Here is a 19,425-nt window from a genome sequence, read left to right as displayed (position 1 = left end):
TGTAATTAATAAAGAATTATAAAATAATTATGCAGGACTTATTTTGAACCTGAAACATTAGGCCTATTCTAAAGTGAAAATATTGGGAACCCATTAGTAATTAACAAAGAATTATCAGATAATTCCTGAAGAATTACTTAGAATCTGAAACAGTATTCTAAAGTGAAAACATAGGCAACCCATTATTAATTAATAATTAATTATCAAATAATTCTGCAGGACTTATTTTGAACCTGAAACATTAAACCTATTCTAAAGTGGAAATGTTGGGAAACCATTAGTAATTAATAAATAATTATTAGATAATTCCTCAAGAATTAATAAGAATCTGAAACAGTATTCTAAAGTGAAAACATAGGGAACCAAATAGTAATTAATAATTAATGATCAAATAATTCTGAATGACTTATTTTGAACCTGAAACATTTTGCAATATTTTGCTGTGCGATTTTCTCCTATCCAATGAGTGGCATTACAACCATAGATACACAAAAGCACAGCATGAAATTACAAATCACATCCATTTTATTTGTTTGCTGTACTCCATATCTTTAGAATCCAGAAGTTTGCAAGGAACATATCCAAATTCGGCCCTTTATCAATCGATCTTCATCTTCATTCTCAGTAACAGCGACCATCACATAGTCAAAGCCCGCGCTCGTTATTTGATTTGAATGTGAAAATAGCGCCAGTGCGCCACCCTCGATAAACGTTACGACACGGTTTACGGCACTGATATCGAACTATCATTGGTTCTCACCTAATTCGTCACAGATTGCGACATGCCTTGTTTCAGTTGATAGACATTTGAAATCAGTACTGCGCCAGTGCGCCTTCACGGAGAGAAGACAGATTCATAATTTCACGGATTAATAAATTAAATTCGGCTCTGTACCTTATAAAAACTATTACCTCCAGAGAGGACTGCGACTGGAACTCATTATCATTTGAACTACTTTTGGTACCACTTTTGATCTTTTCGCAAAAAATAAATGATTAATGTTAAGTTTGTTTGTCTGTTATTTGTTTATTTATAACAGTAACGTTATGTAGTTTTAAGAAATGGTTATTGGTAGGTTTAAGAGTAGGTGTAGAATTAACGTTAGTGGCTCAAAATAACGTTTTAATGTTATATTTTTACTAAAATTGTGTTTTATTATGTTTTATTCTTTTAACATTCTGTATAAATTGGGTAGGTTTAGGTTCGGGTGGGGTTACGCATTTTTCTATGGATAACTGTTCAGAGAACACGTTCTATCTGTACGTATTTTAGGTTGTTTTTATGTAAATTTAGTTACATATCGAACCTGTAATTACGTCCAGATAATACGTAAACAACACTGTAAATACGTAAAGGCACATACGTATTGGACAGTTTTAATTTACGTCTAAATATGTACGTTTTGATTGTGAGATCAAGCTGAATTATTAGATAATTCCTCAAGAATTACTTAGAATCAGAAACAGTATTCTAAAGTGAAAACATAGGGAACCGATTAGTAATTAATAAAGAATTATCAAATAATTCCTGAAGAATTAATTAGAATCTGAAACAGTATTCTAAAGTGAAAACATAGGGAACCGATTAGTAATTAATAAAGAATTATCAAATAATTCCTGAAGAATTAATTAGAATCTGAAACAGTATTCTAAAGTGAAAACATAGGGAACCGATTAGTAATTAATAAAGAATTATCAAATAATTCCTGAAGAATTAATTAGAATCTGAAACAGTATTCTAAAGTGAAAACATAGGGAACCGATTAGTAATTAATAATTAATTATCAAATAATTCCTGAAGAATTACTTAGAATCTGAAACAGTATTCTAAAGTGAAAACATAGGGAACCCATTAGTAATTAATAATTAATTATCAAATAATTCCTGAAGAATTACTTAGAATCTGAAACAGTATTCTAAAGTGAAAACATAGGGAACCGATTAGTAATTAATAATTAATTATCAAATAATTCCTGAAAAATTACTTAGAATCTGAAACAGTATTCTAAAGTGAAAACATAGGGAACCCATTAGTAATTAATAAAGAATTATCAGATAATTTTGCAGAACTTACAGAATTCTAAAGTGAACCTAGTAAATAATAAACTACATCATTTTGACTAAGAACAACCTATAAAAGTAATCATAAACTTTGTAAAATACTCTCATCTGTTTATTTCAGATGAGAACATTTCTTAATACAGCATATTTTATTCCATTTTAACATGTATACTGCCCACATTTTAATTAATGTAACAAACATTTCATAATCAAAAGTTAAACATTTATAAGTAAACTAAATCCATATTTCATTTCCATTATAGGCTAATAATTGGGCTGTAACAAAGTTGCTACTGTAGTAGTTCTTTGTACTTGTCCTTTTCAAGTAATTTTGAAAATTAACAAGCCTACTTATAATTTTACTGGAGTAATATTTTATTGGGGTATCTGTACTTTTACTCAAGTACTTGATTTGTGGTACACAGCCTGATTATTATAGTGTTTTTTTGCGTATAACTGTTCAGAAGTAGTTATTTCATAGTTATTTTTCTTGAACCTTAACTAGTAGATAATTAATAGTAGTTATTCAGGAGGTATCACAGAATATATTAGTTACTGATTAGCTAACTGTTACTTAACACAATCATAAAATTATATTACATACTGATTAGTTAACACATCTTTCTTAGTAGTTAACAGTAGTGAGTTAAGTGTTAATGAATAATCACCTGTTAGTTCTTCAATAATTCCTAATTAGTTATTTAGTAAGTAAGAAACAGTATTCTAAAGTGTTACCGAAACTTTTATCCAAAACAACATACAAAAGAGGAAAAAATTACTCCAGGGTCAGTCACAATGCCACAATGGTTTATTGCACAATAATAATCAAGTACTTTTATAAGATTATCACAAATTGAACAAGATTTTGATGCACATCCTTCTTATTAAATCTTTTTATTCCACCTCTTACTAGACTTGATAGAGAATCATTTAAGACACTTTGCTATAAACCTATTCCACATAATAATATTCAATAAAACTGTATGTTAACACATAGGAGCATGCTGCATGAATCTGTGAGTACGGTTTACAAATTCGTGGGTACAGATTCAAAAACCAAGGGTGCGGTTTACAAAATCTGAGCGCACGGATTAAAAATTCATGGGCACGGTTTATTAATCCGTTGGCATGATTTGTTAAACCGAGGGAACAGTTTAAGTATGGTTTATAAACTGTGGGGACGGGTTGCAAAACCGTCGCCACAGATTGATTTTTTTCTCCTACAGGTCTCCATACATGTGAGTATCTGTAGGAGAAAAAAAAAATCAGTGGTGACGGTTTTGCAATCCGTCCCCTCAGTTTATAAACCGTACTCACAAATTCATAAACTGTTCCCTCGGTTTAACAAATGGTGCCCATGGATTAACAAACCGTGCCTACAAAATTCCAATACGTGCACTCAGATTTTGTAAAAAGTACCCTCACGGATTGTTAATCGGTTAGGCGTTTCGTCCACACGGATCCAGCGGTTTGGAAGAGTGAAACCCATGTTTTTTGAAACCGGGTCCCAGAGTGGATACATTTGAAAACGCCGCCTTTGCGTTTTCGTCTGGACAGCAAATCTGTATATTTTCTGAAATGATGATGCATCAGCCCACGTCTCGTCCCTAATCAGACACCGCTACGTCACGTAACAGCAACAAAAACATGAACAACATTGAACGATTGTATTTTTATTAACTAACATTAACACAGATTAATAAATGTATTGTTCCAGGTTATTTTGTGTACCACACGCAAGGTTTATGAGCAAGTCCATGTCTTCTTCTCCATTTTAAGTGTATCTCTGTGGCAGAATTACATCAGAATTACAGCACCACATGCTGGTTTGGCATGTATACTACATCATTTTGTGGTTTCGTGTGGACGCGGATATTTCTGGTCTGGCATGTAAACTACATCGTTTTGTGGTTTCGTGTGGATGCGGATATTTCTGGTCTGGCATGTAAACTACATCGTTTTGTGGTTTCGTGTGGATGCGGATATTTCTGGTCTGGCATGTAAACTACATCGTTTTGTGGTTTCGTGTGGATGCGGATATTTCTTGAGATGAGGGGAAAAAAAGATTGGATCGGGGTAAGCTCCATCTCCATGTGGATGGGGCCGAAGAAGTTACGGGTACTTACTGTTATGGATTGAAATGTAGCGGAGTAAAGAGAACAATATTTGCCTCTCGAATGTACTTAAGTAAAGTCATGTGTAGTCCCCAAAAATGATACTGGAGTAAAGTACAGATCCCTCAAAATAGTACTTTAGTACTGTACTCAAGCAAATATACTCTGTTACTGTCCGGCTCTGATAACCATATTTGTTTTCCACAACTAATCAAGTGATGGATCAGATTGTAAAACTGTATTATTTTGATAGATGCGTGGGAATTATCATATTCACATGATATGTAAATACTCCAAGAAGCATGGCATTACCATGACAATATATCCCCAAAAAAGCTTGTTTATGACTTGAAAAATGTTTTCAGATAAAGGTGGTGCAGGCAGTATGCAATGGCAGCTTCTAGATCGCATCCTTCAGCAAATTGTTCTACAAGATGAGAAGGGAGAAAATCCAGATGTTTCACCCCTGGCCAATTTCAACATCAAGAACATCATTAGAATGTAAGTGCCCAACTCAAAACACATTGAGCAAATTATTTTAACCATCAAATTTTCAAATAATAATACTGCTCATGAAAAAAGTCATGATAATTCTGGATTATCATGACAATGCTCTCCCTATCTCACTGGGTTACTCCTGTAAAATGTTTTATGCTCAATAAACCACAAAGCTATATTGTTTCACACTGCTGGGATCTGGTACTTTTAACATGCTAGAAGATGCTCCACAATAATGTGAATGCATCATGAAGCTGTGGCCAAAAAAAAAAAAAAAAAAAAAAAATGGTATCAAACTATTTTGTGAAATTTTAAAAGAAGATGCAAGACTCTATAGTCTAAGCACTGGTATTGCTGTCATCAATGTGCATAAGTATGTTGAATTTCCAGCCATGTGCTCCAGCACATTCCAACAGTTCTCTAGGCAGGGGGGAAAAACACTTATTTATTTTTTCCTTGGGTCATTTATCACTTCAGCTGTGCTTTCACTATCATTCACCCAACTTTCCAGACCTCTATTCTGTCATTTTACCAGTACCAGCAGTCTTTGCTGCTTTCTCTGTATGTTTTGTCCTTTCTTAGCATCTCTTTGTCCTTAAATTTGCTGGCTATCAATTTACTTGCCTCACATTTTCACATTTGTTATTTATTTGCTTTTTGCATTCCTTGTCCCACTTCCATCTACACAAAGTCCAGATAAACATTTGTGGACATCCATGTGCTCTGTTTTCATGAGTTTGCCACTGCCAGAAGATGTTTAAGGTGGAAATTGAAAGCACAGGGGGACCCACTTTATATTAAGTGGCCTTAACTACTATGTAGTTACATTTTAATTATTAATTTGGTACAATGCACTTATTGTGTGCATACATGTTTTTACATTGTACTTATAATTGAAAAATATCTGCACATAATTACATCTGTTATTAATTTCTGTAATTACATGTATAATTACATGTTGACCCATCCCTTACACCTTAACACACCCTTAAACTTACCCATACCACCAAATCTGTCCCTAACATTACCTGTTTCCCACCTCAATAGCAGCAACAACAAAAAAAGTTGCATTACAATATGAACACAATAAGTACATTGTATTTATTTTTTGATGTAAGTACATTGTAGTTAAGGCCACTTAGCACAGGGAACCTACAACTAGCAATCAACATTTTTGTCTGCTCATGCTTACCCTTAATGTTTAACTCTTTCCAGTTGCAAAACAAATTATCTTAGTGAAACAGAGCTGGAATGTACTGGTTGTATTTAAGACATCGTGGGCAATTATGTATCTTTAACCCTCTGGAATCGATCAACGTGAAAACGTATTTTGAGGCATCTTCTCCCGATAACCCGGAAAAGAACTTAAACTAGACTTTGGGCTTTGATCTTACAGATAAGAGCAAAAAAATCAGTTGAATCTGTAAAGGGACTACTTTTATTTATATGCACGCATAATAACAACAAAACTACAAACAACAAAGCAGTGAGACTGGTCAAGTGGTTTTTATTTATTTTATTTTATTTATTTATTTTATTTTTTTACTGTTTGCTTCCCACTGAAAGGAATAAGACATAATTCACCCCAAGAATATGTGCTGAGGATTACCTCAGGATTTGAGTTTTGGATTTCCTCAGAACAAAGAATCAAGTGCTTTATCCAGCAGAGATCCTAAACATGAGTAAGACTTTTTCTTTAATTTATATACTTGAGTGACCTCCAAAGAAAACAAAAATAAACTCCACTCAATACTCACACCACACCGGTGAAATATACCTCTCTTAAGTGAACGGGAGACCCAACTACCACAGCCCTAGAGCACCCGCCTCAGTGACCCTCAGCTCCTGCATAAAAATACAAAAGTAAATAATACAATAACCAATGTCACGATCAACATAATACAAAGCAAGGATTAATTAAATCAAGATGGAATTGTCAGCTGGTCTTCTACACCCCAAACCCAGCATATAATACGAATTTCATATTATATATAATATAATATATTATATAATAAACAAAATAAATCAAACTATTCAATAAAACAGAGAAATGAAAAAACCCCGCAAATAACAGAACAGAAAACAAAAATAAGGAACTAGACAATTAAATTCACCATTGCTTTTTAGGCAAACAAACCCCAACCAGGTTGACTGGAAAGAAAAAAAAAAAAAAAAGAAACACTTAAAATCCGGGTGAGACAACAGCGCCGACCGGGCTGTTCGCGCTACTGCCAGATGTAATGCCCAGCCACAGACAACGATTTCCTTTTTGTAGATGAACTGCAGCTGGTGTACAGCCGCCACTAGCGGCAACGCCACAGAACGCTGATTAAACAACCGGCCAACCCCAAACTATCGGCACATCAAAGTGGTCCAACTCATTTGCATGCTACCAGCCGTTTCTCCTGCAGCATGTCGAGCCAGAAATAACAAACCAATAGGGCGGTTATCACAACCAATCGCATCACTCAACTAGCGCAACCCATTTAAATACGCACTTCCTAATTTAACATAACCAATGGGTGATCTGTACGTCACCCACACACCACATTCGGATCGCAGGTGGATCTCGCTGAGAAGTTTAGAGAGGGAACTTTCCCTTTCGTGCTCTGCGGCGGCAGACGAGAGTGAACTTCAGGAGGAAGATGTGTTGTTATTAACCCTTTCTGATACTGAAGTTAGTGCTCTGCTGAGTTTTGAACAGCAGGAGATGTCTGAGGGTGGCAAAGAAGCTGAGGCTGAGCCTTCTCAATCCTCCTGCCCTGCATATGTGGAGCTATTAGAGGTTATGGATTGCATTACGGCAAAGTTGGATTTGCCATGGAAGCATGCCATAAAAGTGACACAGTGAGGTCGCCTCAACAAGCGTTATTTGTCTGATCATATCCCTCCAGCCCAGGTGAGCCTTCCATTCTTGCCTGATTTACATGCAGAAGTCAAAAAAGAATTGAAGAGGCCATTTTTTTCTCGCATCAGTGCTCAGTTACAGTGTTTACTAAAAACTCATCTGCACCGGCTGTCCGGTCTCGTGCTCTGGTATTAGGCAGCTGAGATAACAGGCTTCTGCGGGAGCCTCACTGATCATCAGAACTGGCACAGCACTGCAGGGATTCTCATGGATGTCCGGCCAGGTCAACCTGAGGGGCCTCCTGGCTGCTTAGTTGTGCTGTCACATCCAGCGGAAAGTGGAGGTGGTAATTACGGAAGTCTTCCTGTATGTACTGGTAATGCTCCCCTCGCCAGAGGTTTGCAAAAGTTGAGCTTGCCTCTCCTATGCGGTCCAGCACTTCTGCGATGCTTAGGAACCTTTAAGTACACACGCTAAGCTCTGTGTACTTTCTAAAATCCACATAGGTGGTAAGTGTGCATGCAAGACTTCTGTACAGTAATGGTTATGCGCTCAGCTTTGTTCCCTTTTCAAGATGTTTAGACCTTGGTTCCTTGGGCTCCATTCAGCCAGGGTGTATTTGTTTATACCCTTTAAGCATCGCTTCCCTCAATGTGAGGGGCTATCTGGGTTACTCTCATGGTAGTTTAGCAGTGCTCCCCTTTTCCAGGAAGGGTCGCCTTTGAGTTTGCTACTCTGAATTCGGAGTTCTCCTATCATATGAGACTGAGTTCTCTGTTTTTTTCCCCAGAGCGCTCCAGCATTATTTCCACAGATCGAGTTGATGACCCTCAAGCATATTGTTTGAGATGCACCATTCCATCCAGGAGCTGCCGGATCATAGTGCCACGAGAGCCCCTCCTTAGAACTTCAAAATCCATGTTATGGTAAGTGTGCACGTGAAGGCTTAGCACACTTTCTGAAATCCACACTGTGGTAAGATCGCATGCTAGTGCTCTGCGTTCTTTCTAAAATCCTTTATGGTAAGGGGCTTTGCGCGGTTGCTTTGTGCCCTTTCTTGAGTTGGTAAAAGCCCTGTTCATCTTGGGCGCCACTCAACTTATGTATCCTCGGTTACCTATCTGTCTAAACAGGGTGTTGCTACTAGAGATCTGTTTAGACAGCTCCTTCAGCAAGCTTATGCGAGAGTAAGCGGTAGCCCCTGTGTGACAGGCAAGACCTTGTATAAATACTGGTTAAAGGAATCCTTCCTTATTCCAAGCCTTTAGCTCTACCCCAGGCCGAGGCCCTAACAAATAAAAACTGGGTTTATAGCTTAGGCCTATGGCCGTGAGGGATAATGTCATGGACAGCAGTCTAAACGTCCCAGGGGCAACTTCATTCACATCATATTGTAACGGATATGCAGATCATCGATTCATGTGTTTAATTCAGATTTTCCAAATGAAACCCTTTTTGCCCTAAGTGCCTGAGCCTGGCGCCAGCCTGGCTGGACTTAAGTTATTTACGACAAGAAATTCCAGAGTCACGTGGGCGAGCCTCAAAGGAGACACTAAACCAACCACATTCCAACATACACAAAAGGAAACCTTTCGTAAAGTTCCTTACTTTTGGAAGTCTGCATTTGAATGTAACTTCATGTTTTGATCATTTATATATATATATTATGTTTAGTATCTGTATAATTGTCATGCTGTGACAGACCCATTTATCTAGAGCAAAGTAATGAAAAATGTATGTAATCTGAATTACAAACTTGCTAGAATAATCCCTGGAAATTGGACAAGCCCTAGATCACCAAGGGGTTGTCTCCACAGAGACAAAGGAACTTTTCCCTCCGCTTCAGATCGCGGACTTTCATTGGCTGTTTACGCGAAAAGAGGCGGGGACCATCTCAAGCCATAAGAACGACCGAACAAGGTCCGCCCTCGCTCTTCCTCTCTTCTTACGCTGACTCCCTTCCCTCCTGCATCGACCAACGTTGCTTCCGCACGGCCTTAGGCCGCGCTCATAGCGCAAGCCCCCTCAGCACAGGGGCTGAGAGAAAAAGCCATTTTAATGGCTCCTTTGGAAGCTTTCGTTCTTTTCTTTTCTTTTCTTTACTAAGTTTATTCAACTATTCGCCTCTCCACGCAAGGAAGACGAATTCTGGAACATTGTTTGTTGAACCTTTCAAATACCGCGCGAGGACAGAACAAAAGACCACGTGCTCCAGCGTGCGCCGGTCTCCAGCACGCGCACGCCGGTTTCAAAAGATCCAGTGCGCCCCGATGTCCAGCTCACGCACATTGGACACTTTGCAAGTATCACTTTCTCTATGGAGATTTAAATGCTGCTTTAAATTGTTGCTGTGATCTGATCGTTGTTGGCTTCCAAAAGTTACTGACTATGATTTCCATACCTGAGCTCCTTATGTGATCTCATTCTATTCTCTCTCTCTCTCTCTCTCTCTCTCTCTCTCTCTCTTATTTGGATTCCGTTATGTCTTGTATAAAGCTTACTGTTTGTATTGTCGTACGCATATTTACTCTGTGTGATTTGTAGTTTAATGTATTACTAGTTGATGTTATTAAAAATCCATATACTGACGATTGGCTTGGACTCCACCCCACTTACATTACGAGTCACTGAGATGTCTGATCTTTAGCTACGAGCTTTAAATTTAGAAACTAAATTTATCATAAGGATAGGATAATGTTTTCATGGCCAGAGAATATTTTTCCTTGAATTATAGGCGTGATAACCTTATTGAAAATTGATAGATCAACAGTGGTTTGCTGGACATACCACTGTTTGATTTGCAGTAATTTACAGTAAGAGATCACAATAATTGATATGAAGAATGTAATATTGACATATTAATGAGTAAGTTACAGTGCCCTGTGATTATTTATTGGTATAGGCAATTGAGCTATTTTTCATAATCAATCAAATTTAATGTAACTGTCATTTGAGATATAAATTAATCATATTCCTGATTAATTATTCAAATTCCCTATATATCATTTGAGTTAATTATTCTGTAAGACTCATTGTTGTTACATTATGGTGGAGAATGCGGGCATTTCAAACTTCGTTTTGTGAGCAATCAATCTGTGTATATGTTTTTTTAATAACTTCTGCACGTGCGCTATGAAATTATGTAACGTTACTTGTGAGATAAGTCGCAAGACGCGAACTCACTGACTGAGGCAAAAAGCTGGTCAGTCAGCGTGCTAGGTATTTGTAGAAACTTAACAGTATAGTCACTGTTATTTTTAATGAAAGTAATCTGCAGTATAATGTTAAAAGTATCCTGTTAAGAAAGACCAAAATCTTTTTACAGTGAGAACATTTTAATATGAATAATTAAAAGATAAAGAAATCTTTTAATAGTTGCAACATGTAAATCTGAACCTGAGCGATGTTCCTCTGATTCAGTTAAAAAGGCCTTGCTTATTAAATATCGTTATTGAATTCGTGGTAAACCAAAATAAACAATAAAAACTCCTGGTCTAAAATTGGCTTAGCTACCCGATTTTTTAACCTAAAACATTTAAATCATAAGTGCTATTTTGATAAATGTTTATTGGAGTCAACAGTTGGAAAATTCCTGTTTTTATTACAGTTGTGTTTTGGAAGTGAACGGATCCTTCCTTCAACCTATGTTAATATAGCACCTCAGAGATTAAAACCTTTGGTTTGTTACTTATGATTTTTGATGCAGAAAATCAGCCTGACAAACGATCAGATAATTTGTAAGTAATATTGAAATTGTAATTTCTCTATCTAAACACCAGAGGGAACGTTTGGGTTAGAAATTTCAGGGTACGCCCTGCTTTCTGATTCCAGCTTGCATGAGTGCAAAGCTGCCATCCTGTGGCCGTTTCAGATAATGCGCTCTGATTGCTAATTTATAATCCCCTGTGATGTATTTGAATTAGATGTCTAAATTCTCGATAATTATTTGCATTTACAGCTTTGCTCGTGCGAATATTATTACAGGGAAACAAAAGAATGTTCCCTGCTTTTGACTGTTTACATTTACTTTGAGTTTGGTTCAAACATGATTTGAATTAAAATGTAATTGTTTAATAGTGGAAATCTAGATGTTTCAGGTCAACTACTGATTGACCCACTTAGAAGCAGGTTAAAGACAGAGAAGCAGTACTTCCCCCCCTTGTGGTGAAAACCAGCTACTCCTTCTCCCTTGTTTCATTCCTGTCTTTTAATTTGATGTTTATTATTTTACTTCTCTCTTTTGACTTAGGTTATTTTGATAATTACCATTATTATCATAATTCCTTTGTTTTGTTTTATTATTATTAGGTAAAGCTGTTACCTTTCCTCTCTACATATATAGTTACTCAATTGATGTTAAACAAACCAAACCTTAATTAATTTTAAGTTTCCTTTGTTCATCCTTTGTGTATTTGATTGTAGAACTCCCTCTGTGATTGGACAGTCATCTCAGGTTTCCAGTGAGCAAGGCTGCCCGACCGGTGTTACCGATACTGGCTGCGAGTGAAACTCGGTTCCTCTTGTGTCTGTCCGTTAGTGGCACGCATAAAACATCAGCAATTTGGCTCTCCAAAGGTTGTGCTAAAGTCACAAGCTGTTCGTTGCCAGAGTAAAGGAGGACCGGGGACACTGCGGTTGAGTGTTTGGGGAGCACCGGAGAGGTTGACCAAGCCACTGGTTTCCACCTGAATGACTTCAATTCACCCAGGTGAACCCAATGTGATAAAACCCATCCACTTATTATAAGCCACAGAATATTAGATATTCCCCCGGATATATTTTAAGTGTTTGACCCTTTTGCTTCTTTAAGCCACACCATATTTCTAGGTTTCCTACCCAGACCCAACTCACCTGTTGGCCCTATCTTAAAACCTAGCAGTAGGCTTAGGCTTCCTTATTCCCACTAACACATTGTCGTTCCTATTGTTTTCATCTCATTTCAAGTGTTGTGTTTCACTTTGATCTTTTTCTACCCTCTGTTCTGTTGTGATTTGTTTCTTTCATTTCACATAGAGACAGTAACCTGGGAGCCACCAACGAAGTTAAATAGTAGAGCGACCACCAGCAGCCGGTGTCATCACACGACCCGCCAGGCTACTGCCTGTCAAATCTCCATTTCAGGTCCTTCGTTGACCCAAGTTAATTGGCTACTTAACTGTCTGACTGTTTGCATCAGTTAGCCCAAAATTCTCATAAACGGCACAGCCCGTATGAATATAGCTCGTTAAACGTAGAACGAACTTGCATTGGTCTTTTGGTGTGTGTGTGTGCTGTGCTTCTCTCACCGACAGAGAATCAGAATGTTCCAGGCATCCAGTCCAGCAGTCCACGGGGGCAACCTCTCGACATGGTTGAAAGCAGTGACGACCCCCTTCCTGCCCAAGGACGCCAGTAACCTGCAGCAACCAGAGCAACTAGACACCGAGCTAGATGAACTGATGGCACGCGATCCAAACCAAAGCGACTACTACGGAGAACTCGCCCTGGCGAGTGGGATCTTCGGAAGCCTAGTTCACATTCTCGTCGCCCAGGCACGGCTCAGTGAACGGAGCAACATCGCGAGGAGGCCTGGAAGGACCAGGCCCCAACCCAGAGTCATCTGGATCAGCTCCTCCTCGAGACCCAGAACCAGCACGAGAAAGAGGACGACACAGATCCAGAGCTACAGAAAGGAGTTGAAAGACTTCACAATGCCCTGCAAGATCTTCGCCTCGACACAGATCAAAGAGAACAGCTGGAGAGAGAAGCCAGAAAAGAACTCGCTCTCCTAAAAAGAGCAGAGACTGAACTGAAAGAAAGAGACTATAAAACCTGGGCCTGCAAAACACACTTGCAAGCGGCCCGAGCTAAATTCAACAAGCTCACTCTGCAGAGAGATGAGCTCCAAGATGAACTTGACACTGTTCACACCGAACTGAGACAATCTCACAGATTACAGAGTGGCTGGATCGGAGAAATGCACACCACAAAATTTCTCCCGGGCCGCCACTCCAACCCTTTCAGCCAGGACCCAGAGCTGGAAAAGGGGGTGTAAGCCCACTTCTAAGGAAATCACCAGCCAGCTTACAAGAACATCTGTCAACAACGGAGGGGACAGAACCCTTCCAGAGAACGCATGTCACTAAACCCTGCACTGCTCACAGAGAACTTCACAAGCTAGCCAGAAGCATCTCTACATTCAATCCAGATCCTGCAGGAGAACATGACGTTCATGCTTCTTTACAAGCCATTGACTTTCATTTGCAAACTGTCGCTAACGTGACAGATGTGAACACATTGTACCTGTTAAAAATCACGTCCAGCCGTGATGTGCATTGCTTTCTGGATCGTCAACCAGAGACTGTCAAAGCGTACTACCAGCAACTGCTACAGACTTTGATTCTTGAATTCTCTGATCCAAACTCAGACCATGGGCTCCTTATTGCTATGGACCTCAAACAGGGCCGATTTGAAAACCCACAGACTTTCTGTAGTCAGCTACGAAAAGCCTACTTCGGAGCATTCAACGAACCAGGTATGGAACAGGATGTCAACTTAAAAACTCTGTTCCTCCTAAACCTACATGCCAGTTGGAGTTTTCATCTCAGAGTCCCAGAGTGTCCACGTAACAGGACTACACAAGAGTTACAGAACTTAGCCCACAAAGCTTGCACCAAGCAAAAGACTATTGGTGAAGAGACTGTGAAAAACCCCCAAGTCTCTGTCTCTGAGCACTGCTTGGAGTTAACCCTAGATGGCGCCCTACAACGCCACAGTCACAGACATTTTTACAGAGAGTCAATACCGTTCCAAGCCAGCAGAGGGCAACACAATCGTGGTGGTGCTCATCCAACGCACCAGAGCGAGCGATTCCTACCATCCAGGACACAAAGCCCCAACATCCGGCAGTGGAACCACTTTCGACTCGACACTGGTAAGCTCAGTCCTGAGCCCACATCAGAAAAACACAGTGCAGCCACGTCTGAGACAGCAGAGATCCTGAGGGTGCTGAAAGATCTTCTTCACATGAAAACTCGCAAGGAAGATGAGCCAAGCACCCAGAACACTGCCCGTCATCCACAGACCACAGAGCTAACTGTCACAGCACAAGGTGACAGCATCACCCAAGCTCCACAGCTGACAGCTGCACACCCTGAACGAGACAGCACAGGTCCTCACACCAGGTACCACAAACACAAGGTACCAGAAAATGCTGTTTTGACTACCTGCCTTCGCAGCGAGCTACACAAGACCGGTCCTCACCACCCACCGATCGTCACACCTGCCCTGATGCCAACATTCCTGGGCAGCCTTGGCAAAAAGGGGGTGGGCCGAAAAGGAGTCAACAGGAAAGACCTGATCGACACAGGATCAAACCTGACGGTGATCTCATCTCACTTTTTCAAAAGACTCCAATTTGAAGCAAAGAGACAAGATCGAACTCTTACACCTCAAAACTATGAACTGAATGTACAGGTGTACAGACAGAATGACATCCAGTTTGAACAGGTTGTTTCCATTCACCTGACAATCGTTCCGATGAGTCTAATACATCCCATGTATGTCCCACCAATGAAACACTCATACATTGCTCATCGACAAAGACCTGCTAGAACACTTTGACCCTTTTCTGAACTTCAAACAGCTAAAAGACTTTGCTCAAGTGCGAGAACCTCTTTCTCTCCAGCCACAAAGGTTGCTAGAGCCAGACTGTCAGGTCACAGAGGTCACGGGAACTCCCACAGAGCCAGACGGTCAGGTCACAGAGGTCACGGGAACCCCAGCAGCCAGCCATGAGTACAACGCCCTAACGACAGGCTCAAGTTCATGCCTCTGTACCTTAGTCAACAAACAGGGTACGGTGGTACCATCTTACACCAAAGGGGTCGCTGTTTGGCTCAACCTGCAATGTGGTCAAACCTTACACCACACGCTGGGTTTTTGCCAATCCTCACCTGAATGTGTGGAACTCGGACTCACACTTGCAAACAACAAGCATGTCAAACACCAACACCTGTTCCAGCAAGGTGATAACATCACAAAAACACACAATGTGATCGGGTACTGGAAGAAGGCAAAAGGACACTCGAAGTTACCAAGTCTGGACAAGGACTTTAAAGATCACACTGACACCCTTGCCAAAACTGGCACACTAAACAACATTCTGTGGTCACTCCCAACCCACCCACCCACATTCAAGGTTGAAGTGATTACACACAGCATAAGAACTTTACTAGCTAAACTGCCTACATCAGAATCGCTTACGCTGGCTCCGTTGTCTACACAGAGCAACATAGCGGACATGCGGGCTTATGAAACCTTGATAATGACTTTGCTTTACCACCTCTCAGACCCCTCCATCCACCCTGGCAACCAGTCTACAGTCACTGACAACCAAAGCCCCAGACCACTGCATGTTACACAAACCATTCTGCGTGCACAAAACAATATTGTGGGTTGTGCACCGTCTGACATCACAATGCCAGGGCTTGTAATGCCACGGAGCAAAAGGGGGATAATGCCAATATATTTCCATGACGCAGCATGTGCTGCACCACGCAGCACCAGAGCCACTGACAAAACACTGAAGCAAGCATCATGCCAGCAGCAAGATGTGGCAAAACATGGGCGAGGGCGAGCTAAACCCAGTCGCCGCCCACTAAGCAAAGAGGCTGCCCTGTCCAACCAAAGACAGCCCTCGTTTGTTTCTTTCTCCCCTTTCTCTCTCTCTCTCCCTATTATCTGTACCAGGATGCTGCTGTGGTTTGCCGTGCCGTGCTGTCAGCCAAAGAGAGGACAGCTGCCACCGAGAAAACCGCTGAGACTCCTGACTACCGATGACAGGGCACACTACCCCAGCACAGATGGCTCGTCAACACTCCTGTGCGCTCAGCTACGCTGACCTACGACCAGCATGACACCACCACCCGTGCCAACCTGCTTGACCAAGTACTGAAAGGTACCACCCAACACATTGACATTACTCCTGTCGACACAGCCCTCCAAGCACAGCCTCGACAGCCTGTTCTGAACCAGTCATCTGCGGTCCGAGCCTGGACTACTCCCGACACTGCACGGTGCATCTCCACCGTCATTGGTCCCGCCCTGACTCGTGGCGTGACCTTCACCCTATACAGGATACTCAACGAGATGCAAACCTCTACAGCCAAACTCACGACAACTGTGGCTGGAGGTCTCCGATGGAATCCCCGGAAAGGGGGTGCCAAGTCAAAGACAACACCGAACCTCACCAAGCTGAATCCTCAGCTTCAGGAACCACCTGCCATCATGACCCACCTGCTACATGACCATCACGATTCACTTGTCATCTGCCCATCCTGATGATTGCCGTCCGATGATGTCCACACCGGGACTTCATCTGACGTAAAGGGGGAGGTGTAACGGATATGCAGATCATCAATTCATGTGTTTAATTCAGATTTTCCAAATGAAACCCTTTTTGCCCTAAATGCCTGGGCCTGGCGCCAGCCTGGCTGGACTTAAGTTATTTACGACAAGAAATTCCAGAGTCACGTGGGCGAGCCTCAAAGGAGACACTAAACCAACCACATTCCAACATACACAAAAGGAAACCTTTCGTAAAGTTCCTTACTTTTGGAAGTCCTTATTAATATGTATTTTTAATGTTTGTGTATTGCATAAAAATGGTTAATCCTGGGTAAATGGTTAAAGTGCTGACTTATGGGTGGAAATGTTCTCCTCAGCCTGGCTCTTTCTCAAATAGTCATGTGTATGTAACCCCCACCTTTGCAGGTCGAAAAACTTTACGACCTCCCTGGACAACAGGAGAGGAGAGAAGCCAAATCTTCTCCCCAATGCATTCTATTGAATGAATTCATTACCTTTTTGTTTTTATGTTTTATAAATGTATTACGTATTCCCTTTTGGTACATTTAGATGTTTCCCATATAAATTGGGACTATCTGCAGTGTTATCATGTGTTAAGCAAATCTTTAAATATGTGTAATTCTGCATTTGAATGTAACTTCATGTTTTGATCATTTATATATATATATTATGTTTAGTATCTGTGTAATTGTCATGCTGTGACAGACCCATTTATCTAGAGCAAAGTAATGAAAAATGTATGTAATCTGAATTACAAACTTGCTAGAATAATCCCTGGAAATTGGACAAGCCCTAGATCACCAGGGGGTTGTCTCCACAGAGACAAAGGAACTTTTCCCTCCGCTTCAGATCGCGGACTTTTATTGGCTGTTTACGCGAAAAGAGGTGGGGACCATCTCAAGCCATAAGAACGACCGAACAAGGTCCACCCTCGCTCTTCCTCTCTTCTTACGCTGACTCCCTTCCCTCCTGCATCGACCAACGTTGCTTCCGCACGGCCTTAGGCCGCGCTCATAGCGCAAGCCCCCTCAGCACAGGGGCTGAGAGAAAAAGCCATTTTAATGGCTCCTTTGGAAGCTTTCGTTCTTTTCTTTTCTTTTCTTTACTAAGTTTATTCAACTATTCGCCTCTCCACGCAAGGAAGACGAATTCTGGAACATTGTTTGTTGAACCTTTCAAATACCGCGCGAGGACAGAACAAAAGACCACGTGCTCCAGCGTGCGCCGGTCTCCAGCACGCGCACGCCGGTTTCAAAAGATCCAGCGCGCCCCGATGTCCAGCTCACGCACATTGGACACTTTGCAAGTATCACTTTCTCTATGGAGATTTAAATGCTGCTTTAAATTGTTTCTGTGATCTGATCGTTGTTGGCTTCCAAAAGTTACTGACTATGATTTCCATACCTGAGCTCCTTATGTGATCTCATTCTATTTTCTCTCTCTCTCTCTCTCTCTCTCTCTCTCTCTCTCTCTCTCTCTCTCTCTCTCTCTCTTATTTGGATTCCGTTATGTCTTGTATAAAGCTTACTGTTTGTATTGTCGTACGCATATTTACTCTGTGTGATTTGTAGTTTAATGAATTACTAGTTGATGTTATTAAAAACCCATATACTGACGATTGGCTTGGACTCCACCCCACATACATTACGAGTCACTGAGATGTCTGATCTTTAGCTACAAGCTTTAAATTTAGAAACTAAATTTATCATAAGGATAGGATAATGTTTTCATGGCCAGAGAATATTTTTCCTTGATTTATAAGGCGTGATAACCTTATTGAAAATTGATAGGTCAACAGTGGTTTGCTGGACATACCACTGTTTGATTTGCAGTAATTTACAGTAAGAGATCACAATAATTGACATGAAGAATGTAATATTGACATATTAATGAGTTACAGTGCCCTGTGATTATTTATTGGTATAGGCAATTGAGCTATTTTTCATAATCAATCAAATTTAATGTAACTGTCATTTGAGATATAAATTAATCATATTCCTGATTAATTATTCAAATTCCCTATATATCATTTGAGTTAATTATTCTGTAAGACTCATTGTTGTTACAATATAAATGTTCTACTGTACTACTAGTATCAGTGACTATACTGTAGTTTGTCATTTAGTTTATTTGAGGGCACATAAACAATATACACTTTGGAATTCTAGTTATGTGATGTTCGTTTATATATTTCAACATGACACAATACCAGTCAATACAAGTTTACTAAAACAGTAATGTTGTGAAATATTTTTACTATTTAAAAGTAACTGTTTTCTATTTGAATATATTTTCAAATGTGATCAAAGCTACATTTTCAGCATCATTACTCCAGTCTTACTCCAAGTAAACAATACTATACCATATACCATTCAAAAGCTTGAAGTCAGTTGCAGCAAATCAGCTCAAAGGGGAAATATGAATAATCAATCATAACTAGTTGTGAGTAAATATAAATATTTAGATCCGCTGTAAGTATTTACTTGTCTGTCTGTCAATTCTAACTAAGAATGTTAATTTCCTGATTAAGGAAAATAACTTTCTTACTATACAATA

At 40.1% G+C, this 19,425-nt stretch overlaps 1 protein-coding gene and 1 pseudogene across 1 annotated transcript in view; both read left to right on the top strand.

The window, feature by feature from the left end:
• LOC127975855 (uncharacterized) overlaps positions 1 to 19,425 on the top strand; it is a 1,007,983-nt gene that overhangs the window by 972,420 nt on the left and 16,138 nt on the right. The gene's annotated exons all lie outside the window — the stretch shown is intronic.
• The window catches only part of LOC127976409 (disheveled-associated activator of morphogenesis 2-like), a 55,301-nt pseudogene that overhangs the window by 30,975 nt on the left and 4,901 nt on the right, over positions 1 to 19,425 (top strand).

This window comes from Carassius gibelio, chromosome B17 (assembly GCF_023724105.1).
Source record: "Carassius gibelio isolate Cgi1373 ecotype wild population from Czech Republic chromosome B17, carGib1.2-hapl.c, whole genome shotgun sequence".
NCBI lineage: Eukaryota > Metazoa > Chordata > Actinopteri > Cypriniformes > Cyprinidae > Carassius > Carassius gibelio.
Note: the sequence above shows the minus strand (reverse complement) of the source record. Positions and strands in the feature narration are given on the sequence as shown.